Below are 11,518 nucleotides of genomic sequence, written 5' to 3' on the forward strand. Positions count from 1 at the left end.
TGGGGGATGGGGTATTATTCTGCCCACCAAGGTATAGATGGGAATTTGGGCCTGTATTTACTACATGTTGAGAAAAATGTTCTCAACAGTAGATTTAAAGAACTGATAAGATCTCATTGAAAGGTTAACTTAAATCTGCCACGATTAACAGAATTGGTATACAGGCAGTTCCCATATGGGATGAATCTCAAAGGAAATAATTTGCTCAAAATTCTGAATGTTCTCTAGAGGAAAGCGTTAATGATAACCCTAGTTTATGGAAATGCTGATAGGTTACATGCTGTTCCTTATTCATCTTCATATTCTGTATCAATGATCTCATCATTACTGTGGCTCAGTTACTATCGATGTTTGGAAGATTCCTGATTCTATATCCTAAAATTCTTATTTTCAACTTACTTTGGGCATATTTTAATAGATATCCAGGCATCTCAAACCTAATATGTCCCAACCTTAAATTGACTATGTGCAAAACACTTGTGTTAATTAATAGTATTATCTTTATTATCCAGTTTCTTAGACTAAAAACTTCAGTCATATTTGACTACTTTTATCATATCTAATTATTTGTTGGATCCACTGCTTTTGTCAAGGACTCATCAACTCTTCATGGATAATTTCAGAAGCGTTCTACCTGGTGTCACTATGACAGCCCCTTCCCACTTCAATCTTGCCTATGTGTTACCTCAAGTTACTTTCCTTTAAAAAACAAGTTTGGACTTGCTGTTTCCAGTCTGGCATGTAAGGAGCTCTCAAGTTGACACCCATGTCTTCACAACAAGAAAAAAACTGAACAAACAGTAAATTAACAGCTCTTCTTTGATCCACCAGAGAATTGAGGTCACAGGACAAGCCACTGCTCCGAAAATGGTAGACAGGAGGCCGATGCAGAGAATCACAGCTTCCTGAAGCAGAAAGCCAGGTGCCAAAACCACTGCTGGACCCGGTGTCAGGATGGGAAACCCTAAACTCTAATTGTTGAATTGCTGGAGGCTCAGTGTGGACAAACTTAAGAATTAAAATTCCAGGATGGTTCCCATACTTTTGTGAATTTTACCACCAGGAGGCCTATCAGATTTTCACAATGAGGATCAGAGAAAAAGCCTCTTGGGCTTCTGGTAGGGGGAGGGAGGAAGTAACCATACATCCAGAACATTCTGTCAGCCTTAACAAGGCCTGCCCTTAAGTGAAACTATTTGCCAAAGCCTAACTGACAAAATACCCAACTCCAATCCACTCTGGGCTTCTACTTGGGGGAAGGCAGATAACCAACTCCAGCCCACTGTAACCTTCCTGGCTCACCTAAAGGGAAAAAAAAAAAAAAAAAAAAATACTGAGAATCACTTGAGATGACAGCTTGGGGCAGAGGCTCACTGAAAGATTGAGACCTAATCATAGGACTGTCAAATGCATTCTACCCCCCACGCATCAAGAGGTCTCCTGTATAATAGCAGGACTACAATGGAAAGAGCAGCATATTTCAGACCTTATTTAATAAGTCTCTAGGGAAACCCAAAGACAATAATGGAGACAAAAGCAAGGACACCAGAAATTTTAGCCTCTGGTACAGCCACAGCAAACAGTAAACACAGCCTAACTCCTAGACAAGGGCTCTAATGGAAAAAGTAAATAGCATCCAAAAAGATAAGTAATGTAAGCAGGGAGATGCAAACTCTAAAAAAGGATCAAAAGTAAATGCTTAAAAAAAAAATAAAAATAAATGCTAGAGATAAAAACACCAACAATGACAAAAAAAAAAAAACACTGTGACAGAAATGAAGAATGCCTTTAATGGGCTTATCAGTTGCTTGGACATGGCTGAGGAAAGAATAATGAGCTTAAAGAGAGGTCAATAGAAACTTCCAAAACTGAAATGCAGAGAGCAAAAGAGAATGAAAAAATGGAACAGACTATCCAAGAACTGTGGGAAAATTTCAAAAGGTGTAACATGTTTAGTGAGAATTCCAGGAGAAGAGAGAGAGGAACAGAAGAAATATTTGAAGCAATGATGACTGAGAATTCCCCCAAATTAATGATGGTCACAAAACCACAGATGCAGGAAACTCACCAAGCGGGATAAATAGCAAAAATAGACATACAGCCATATAATATCCAAACTGCAGGAAATCAAAGATGGAGAGAAAAGTCTTGAGAGCAGCCTGGGGAAGGAAGGGGAAACCTTACCTATAAAGGAGCAAATATATTACATTAGAGTTCTCTTTAGACACCACTCAAGCGGAACAGAATGAAGTGTTGAAAGAAAAAAACCCATCAACCCAGAATTCTGTATCCAGTGAGATTATCCTTCCAAGTGAAGGAGAAACAAAGACTTTTTCAGAGAAATAAAAATGGAGGAAATTTGTTGCCAGTAGATTGGCCTTGTGAGAAGTGTTAAAGGAAGATTTTCAGAGAGAAGGAATAAGTGAAACAAATACAAAAGAAGAGAAATCATACACAGTATTCTCACAGACCACCATAGAATTAAGAAATCAATGATAGCTGGAAAATCCCACAGTTCTTGGAGATTAAACAACACACTTCCAAATAACATGGCTTAAAGAAGTCTCAAGAGAAATTAAAAGATATTTTGAACTAAATGAAAATAAAAACACAACTTATCAAAATTTGTGCGATGCAGTGAAAGCAGCTCTCTCAGGGAAATTTTTTATAGCATTGAATGTATACATTAGAAAAGAAGATCTAAAATGATTAAGGTTCCATCTTAGGAAACTAGAAAAAGAAGAAAAAATTAAATCCAAGTTAACCAGGAGAAAATTAACAAAATTAGAGCAGAAATCAGTGATACTGAAAACAGAAAATCAAGGAAACCAAAGCTGCTTCTTTGAAAAGATAAATAAAATTGATAAAACTCTAGCCAGGTTATCTAAGACAAAGAGAAGACACAAATGACTAATATCACAAATGAAAAAGCTGCCATCATTACAGATCCCATGGACATTAAAAGGATAATTAACAACACTATGCCCACAAACTTGATAACTTAGATGAAATGGACTGATTTCTTGAAAAGCAGTCTACCAAAACTTACAGTCTACCAAAACTACAAAACAAGGAGAAATAGATAGTATGAATAGTTTCATATAAATTAAAGAAATCATATCAATACCTAATAGCCTTTCAAAACAGAAAGTAGTAGGCCCAGATGGATTCATTGGTGAATTAAAATGTTCAGAGGAGAAATTATACCAATTCTCTACAATCTGTTTCAGAAGATAGAAGCAGCCAACATTACCCTAATACAAAAACCAGAAAAAGCCATTACAAGAAAGAAAAACCATAAGCTAATATCTCTCATGAACATAGATGTAAAAATCTTCAACAGAACATTAGCAAGTAGGACCCAACAATGTGTAAAAACTATACACCATGACCAAGTAGGATTTATTCCAGTTACGCAAGCCTGATACAACATTTGAAAAGTAATGTAATCCATCACATCAATATTGCTAAAGAAGAAAAAATTATATGACCATATCAATAGATTGATAAAAAGCATTTGACAAAATCCCATATATGATTTAAAAAAAACATTCATGATGAGGGAATTCCCTGGCAGTCCATTGGTTAGGACTCAGTGCTTTCATGCTTTAACAGCCGTGGCCCAGGTTTGATTCCTGGTCGGGGAACTAAGATCCCACAAGCTGTGCGGCAGGACCAAAAAAAAAAAAACAACCATCTAATTCAAATTCAGAACGACTGCCTGTTTATTTAGTCTTATCGATTTTATATCTACATCTTGCTTCAACCATTTAATAAGTGTATTTGCTTTATTGCACAATCACAGTGTTATCACCAACAATATGATTTCTAAAAACAGTTTAAAAAATGCAGTTTTTTTTAACGTTAAAAGTATGTTTTCAACGTTTTTAAACGTTGAAGACCTTGTAGTAGCTTTCTCTGTGTAGTTATGCTACCAACTGGGTACACAAGTTTACTTTCACTTTTGGATATTAGGAATTGCCTTATTCATTAATTTATTTAATTTCATTTTAAATTATGTAAAATATGTACATTTTTCCAAAGTCAGTTCCACAAAGCAAGATATATTAAAAGAAATCTAGCTTCCATCCCTGTCCCATCCTCCATTCCCCTAGAAATAATATTATGGTTTATTTATCCTCCACTGTTTTAATTTTAATGCTAGAAACTACACACACGTATTTAGTGGTACCCGCTTTTTTCACAGGCTCCGGACACGCAGGCTCAGCGGCTATGGCTCACGGGCCCAGCCGCTCCGCAGCATGTGGGATCTTCCCAGACCGGGGCACGAACTCATGTCCCCTGCATCGGCAGGCGGACTCTCAACCACTGCGCCACCAGGGAAGCCCCAGTCTCCCCAGTCTAATCCAGGGTCTGTTATCCTCCAGTCCTCTCTCCCCTGCTCTGGGAAGAAAGGGAAAGAGTAAGGAGACATTGTTCAGCCCCTCGTACCTTCTGCGGGGAAGAGCACACCCGCTTATGTCCTGCACCCCCTTCTCCCCATCTCATTACCTCCTGGGAATGCTGAGGGCTTCTTAGTCCAAAACATAAGGAACCTCAAACTGCAGGTTGGGAAAATAAGAATTGTCTCCTTCCGTTCTCAGCAAAGAGTATTTACTTCTGAGTGGGACCTTAGGCATTTCCTATGGGAAGATAAACAAAGACACACACCAGAGCCCAGGACGGTCCTGCCGGCCCCGCTGGGGACGGGGTGTGGTTTCTCTGTGCCCCCTCCTCTGGAATTCTGCTCGCACAAGGGAAACCAAGCTTCCTGGACAAGAAACGTTTTCTGTGTGCATTGTCAGGCTCTGGCAGACCTGGGCCCAAATGAGGAAATTGATCATTGAGGAGAAACTTCTAGATTTTTTTCTCTTTTTAAAAGATGTTCTTGGGCTTCCCTGGTGGCGCAGTGGTTGAGAGTCCGCCTGCCGATGCAGGGGACACGGGTTCCTGCCCCGGTCCGGGAAGATCCCACATGCCGCAGAGCGGCTGGGCCCGTGAGCCATGGCCGGTGAGCCTGCGCGTCCGGAGCCTGTGCTCCGCAACGGGAGAAGCCACAACAGTGAGAGGCCCGCGTACCGCAAAAAAAAAAAAAAGATGTTCTAGGGGACTTCCCTGGTGTCACCGTGGCTAAGAATCTGCCTGCCAGTGCAGGGGACACGGGTTCGAGCTTCTGGTCTGGGAAGATCCCGCATGCCACGGAGCAGCTAAGCCCGTGGGCCACAACTACTGAGCCTGTGCTCTAGAGCCCGCAAGCCACAACTACTGACCCCACGTGCCACAACTACTGAAGCCCACGTGCCACAACTACTGAAGCCCGTGTCCCTAGAGCCTGTGCTCCGCAACAAGAGAAGCCACCGCAATGAGAAGCCCACGCACCGCGATGAAGAGTAGCCCCTGCTCGCTGCAGCTAGAGAAAACCAGAACACAGCAATGAATACCCAACGCAGCCAAAAATAAATATATAAATAAATCAATCAATTAAATTTAAAATAAGATGTTCTATACAGGAGTGTGAAATAACTGTCCAATGAGCACCAAGATGATGAGTAAAATGGCATCCTTATGTTTAATGATAGCAACATAAACACTAAGCCCCTAACATGCACATCACTAACAATGAGTTTCATCTTACCTGTGAGGATGGCGAGACTCAGACAGATTAAACAAATTGTTCACAGTCTTTCATTTAGTCAGTAGCTGTGCTAGGATCCAAAATTGGTTTTCTTTTTCTTATCTTCCTTCCCTCCCTTCCTTCCTTCCTTTTTTTTTTTTTTAAACAACCAAAGGCATCACAACCTGACATCACACACCTCCTGCCTTTGATGAGAGCTCTGAAGTGTGTCAGGAAAAAAGCTGATGTGAAAAATAATTGTAAATGAGAGTTTCAAGTTGAATGGGAAGAACCCCGGCAGGTAATAACATACCTCACCTTTCTGCTCCTTGAATTTTCCCCTGAAGGATGGTAGAAAAATAAGTATCCCTTCGTTGGTGCACCAACTTCGCTCTCCCACAAGGGGTCAGTAAAATCCTCTTAGTGAATTGAAGACCCGTTACTGCCATTAACCACTCCATGGCTTAGCACTGGGACAGGAGGATCATTCTGGTATTGAAGGGACCTCTGACCTTCACCCCCTCAGTATCTTGACAGGAGAGCAGACCATTGACTAGGTGTCAATGAGAAGCAAATCTTTGGTTTACCATTTACATGTCTGATGATTGGAAGAATTTTTCACAGGCCAGCTTCTGACTGCGTTCCTATCAAACCTCTTTTCTCCTCCACAACCCATGTATTTCAGGTACCAGGTGCCATAGGACACAAGCATACTGAGATACTCCTTTTGGTCCTGTCTTTTCCCATCACACCACCAAGCGGGGAGAGTGATGGGAGTGGTCCTAGAAGCCATGTCCATACCAGGATGGCTCAACAATAACTTAAATATACAGAGAAGTAACTGCAAGCCACCAGGACGTATCCAACTAAACTAAGCGCATCCTTAATGTAACCTCATCTGCCTCATCTCAAAAATGCGGGGCTACGCCATCGCCACCTGACACAGAGAAGCGAAAGAAAAGTGGGAGTGGAAATACTAAGTGGTGTTAACTGATCGCACTTAAAATATATTACTTTTGCCTATTTTACAAACAACGTGACCGTATGAACACACTCCCAGACCCTTGCCAGGGCTTGGAAGGGCCTGTCTGGTGGGGCCTGCAGCTCAAGTTTCTTCAGGATTAGGAGATTTAAATGCCCCTGTAGACGTCCTTGTGGAGCTGACTCACGCCCAGCCTTACCACAGCTGGAAGAGAGTGTGCCAGCAGAGGGTGAAGAGTGACCACAGCCCGCTGCTGACAAGGACAGCTTCCGCATCAGTGACAGGGCCTCTCCAGGGGTAGGCAGGCAGGTTACAGGATTTTCCGATACCCCGTAATATTGCAGTCTCTGCTTTGAATAAAATATAATTTGGCGGAGACCGTGGGTCACTGTATCAGTAAGAAAGATCAGGAGACACCCACAGCACGACAGAAGTGAGTGTGCAACGGAGACCCAAGATATGCAGCCATCTTGCATCGTCTACTTTCCCCAGGGCTCGTGGTGTAAAAGCTTTGCTCACACTTCTCCCTTGGCCTGAAACCTCGATCCACACACCTCCCACATCCTGACCCTGAGCTCCAGAGCCTCCCAGGAACTCCAAGGCCCTCGGATCTCTCCTCTCTCTGAACTCCTACAAGTTTTAATAAGCAATTCCCACAGCAACTATTTGTTAAGGACCCATTCTGGGCTAGCCTTCGGGTAAACCTTAGTGCATTGCTTACAAAGCATTTTATGTGAATCCATCTCTGTTGAGCCAGATTATAAACAAATTGGTGACAGGAACCAGGATTTCTCGCTGGCATATCCCAGTTCTGGGCATGTCAGCACTGGATACATGCTCATTTGATTGATGCAGTTCTGTCTTCTCTCGGAGGACCGAACCTCTTGGCAGCGTCCTCCGAGGAGACTAGAGACTCCCTCGCTGGGTGGAGAAGGTGGAGTTATCTCCTGCAGAAATTCTAACGGGATTCCCCCATCCTTGCTAATGGGCCCTTAGATACTCCGCAGCTCAGATCTGAAGCAACTGTTCTCCAGTAAACTGGTGAGAGGTTTGATTTGGAGCAAGATGGCAGTCCGAACCTAGTTACTGACGCCCCCTGACCCCAGATTTCTTTGTGAGGTGGGGAGTTTGGGCAGGGGGCGCTTGAAGCTGGATCAAATTCAGCGTCCCCTCATGCAGCGGTCATGCTGCGTCTGGGCACGCCCGACCCTCCCTCATCCCGGGTCTGTCCTGGGAGGCTGCATGGAGGTGCCCCCGGCCCTGCTTTCCTCCCGTGGAGACGGGGTGGCGTGGGGAGCTTGAACATAATTCATGGCGCTGGGGGCTGTGAGGATTCCACACGACTGTAGGAGCTGAGTGGATGAGTTTGTTCTCTGTACAGCTTCTCTTTTCCGTCTCGCAAATCACGGGCCTGAGGGTTTCCTCCTGCAGACAGACTCCTGCATCCCCACATCCACCCCACCAGAGCCCCAGAGCTGCTGAGCTTTCTCCTTGATCCCAGCGCCAGGGCTTTGGCAGCCTGGCTGGTACAGGAGTCCAGGAAGGGGTCTGGTGTTTTTAGGAAGACGCTCCATTGATTCCTTTTCCACAATGGAAGAGTGGCCCTGCCAGGAGACCAGCAAGTGCCAACTCTCAGGAAGTTACCTTTCCTCCCAGAAGGCGGTGGGCAACTAACAGCAGCGAGCAACCTTCAGAAATTGAACAGCGTCGCCTGCTTTTTAAGAAACTTAATTTTAAAAACTTTTACTTTGCCAATTTAATTTAAGGTCTGATCTTCTGAGGCCCCGCCATTTGCTGAGTCCTTATCTATGTCTTAAGGCGGTGAGGATCCCTTTACCTGGAGCTAGTCAGGTTTAAACTCTCTGTGTCTCAGCGTCCTCATCTGGGAAATGGTCCCATTCGTGATATCTGCCTGACAGAGGAGTTTTGAGTCAATGTCTTCCCATCTCGGTAAATGGCAACTCTACCTTGCCACTGTCAGACCCTAAAGTGCGGCCTCCATCATCCTTGGTTTCTCTTTTTCTCTTTCCTTAACCCCAACTCATCAGCAAATCCTGTCGGCTCTGCCTTGAAGGTTGATCTAGAATCTGACCTCTTCTCCCTGCCTCCACTGCTAACCTGGACCAAGCCACCCTTTCTTGTCTGGATTCTGAGGCTGGCGTCCTTCGTTGTCTGGGTCTGCTCCTGCCCCACTTCAGTCTATTCCGCTCGTACAGCCAGAGTGACCTCTTTAACGTGTAAATCAGATCAAGTGTCTCTGTGCTTAGGACCCCCCAAAGGCTTTGCATCTCATTCATGGTAAAAAACAGAATCCTTCCATGGTCCAGCCCCACAGCATCCCCCTTCCCCAGCCTCTCACTACCCCCACCCCCTCGCCTGGCTGCAGCACATGGGCCTCCTTTGTCTTTCTTGAACATGCCATCACCTTTCTACCCCAGGGCCTTTGCATTTGCTGTTCCCTCCGCCTGGAATGCCCTGCCCACGCACGTCCACGGGGCCCACCCTTCACTTCCTTCAGGCATCTGCTCAAATGTCTCCTTAGTAGAGAGACCTTTCCCGACGAATCCACATATAATAACAGATCCTCATCCTTACCTACCCTGATCCCCTCACTGTACCATATTTTCTTGTTTACTGTTTTTCTCCCCCAGTCGGAACATGCATTCTGGGAGTGTGTGGCCTCTGCCAATCTCGGTCACTATTGTAGTCTCAGAGCAGAGTCTGTCACATTGTGGTGGGCACTCATTAAATATGTGCTGAAAGATTGGATTAAGTGCAATAATATGAAATTGCTTCATAAGTTAAAGGGGATTTTCAAAAGTGAGTTGCCACCGATGCAACAATAGCTAACTAACAATTATGGATTGTCTACTACTACCAATCACTGTGTCAAGGGTTTACCATTCATTATTATCTCATTTAATCTGCACAGCAGTGTGAGAGATACCTATTATTGTTTATGATTTTTAGTCTAATAAATTGTTTTCTTAGTAACTTAGGTATGGATAAGGAAGAAGGAAGATAGAGTTCCCAGTGGGTTAAAATGCTACAAACCCACACCTGGAGTGACTTGTCGTTTCTTTTTTTTTTAACATGACATTATGATGTCAAACTTGGGTCTGTTTCCCCAAGGCATCTCCTCTGAACTCAGCTGGGCTCTGCATAAGGGCAAGACATTGGGTAAAGTAAACGAACCCCTCAAATATACACTGACCTGTCATTTTACTTGCCCTCCTCCCCTCCTAATTTTCTAATCACTTTATTGCTGGGAAAAAGGCCAAGTAAGTAAAACCCTGCCGGCAGGCTGTGAATTCTTGCTCCAAGGGGCCTTCAAGGTCATCGGCCTGCCCCCTTCTTTTGACACAGGAGGAAATTCAGTCCTCAGGACAGCAGTCTCCCCTTGGGACGGCATTGCTTTTCTTAACCAAACTTGTAGAAAATCAGAAGGTGAACCGTACACTTCATCACTACATCTTGAACATCGCGAGGTACATGATGATTTTAAGGGAGAAGGGACCACACGTGCTCTGTGTTTGCTGACTTCTTCCTGCAAAACTGACCCCAGGTGTTCTACTTGGATGCTTTAAAAAATATTTGGGACCCCATTATTCTCTCGAGTGATACATGGGCATCTGTTCTGATGACAGAAAATAATAGCCTATTCGCCTAAATGCAGTGCTGGGGTTTCACCGTACGGTAGAGATATGTCTTCCCCAAACCTGCTGCCAGAATCTATCACCGCAAATCTGAAATCCCAACCTGGAGTGGAAAGTATTCCTGGAAAGACTTGTAAGCGACGGCAAGATAGCTTTGTTCAGAAGAGCGGTTAAAAAACTTTCTTCTTGGGGCTTCCCTGGTGGTGCAGTGGTTGAGAATCTGCCTGCTAACGCAGGGGACACGGGTTCGAGCCCTGGTCTGGGAAGATCCCACATGCCGCGGAGCAACTGGGCCCGTGAGCCACAAGTACTGAGCCTGCGCGTCTGGAGCCTGTGCTCCGCAACAAGAGAGGCCGTCCGGGATAGTGAGAGGGCCGCGCACCGCGATGAAGAGTGGCCCCCACTTGCCACAACTAGAGAAAGCCCTCGCACAGAAACGAAGACCCAACACAGCAAAAATAAATAAATTAATAAACTCCTACCCCCAACATCTTCTTTAAAAAAAACATAAAAAACGAAGAAAAACTTTCTTTTTCCTTATTTGTGAATTGTATAAGAAAGCAAGAAAAGCAGAGTGAAGACAAAGTTCTAATATTAATTTCTTGTTTTCTTCATTTTAACTCAAGAAATATTGTTTTATTTCAAAATATGTGCTCGCCATTGCTTTCATTGAATACATGAAAACAATTATAAAATGTAGCCTGTGTCTTTCCAGAATTCTTGCTGATCGTTAGAAACAGGAAGATATCCTAATTTCCCATGAAATGCCAACGTCAGCCTAATGGGGTTGGTACCACGCAGTACCACGCCATTGTGCGTTTCCCGGGCCTCTCACTACAATGTTATTTTAAAAAGACATTCTGAATGCCTCTAGTGCCAAGTGGCTGCTGCCTGGATATTCTGTGATGATGATGAACAGCATTCTAAGTGCTTGTACTGAATTTCAGAAACACAACACCACAGCACGTAAAATCACACGCCAGATCTCACACAGCCGCCAAATCACATCCGCCTCTATCTCTCTGGATGATCCTTCCCCAAAATATAGGCCTGGCACCTCGCCCTGAACATCAGCCAGCTGGACACTAGCAGACCAGTGGAGAGAGGGAAATCTAGCTACGTTCCCCTACAAACCTCAGCCAAAGCCAACCCTTGATTGTCTGTGGTTGCAGGCAGCAGAGGAAGGGTGCCGTGGGGTGTGAGTAGGTAGAGTTTGCAGATAAAACTCAAACCTTATTTTAGGCAATCAGAGAAAAAAATAATTTC

Source organism: Grampus griseus (assembly GCF_964374135.1).
Source record: "Grampus griseus genome assembly, chromosome: 12".
NCBI classification, from domain to species: Eukaryota; Metazoa; Chordata; class Mammalia; order Artiodactyla; family Delphinidae; genus Grampus; species Grampus griseus.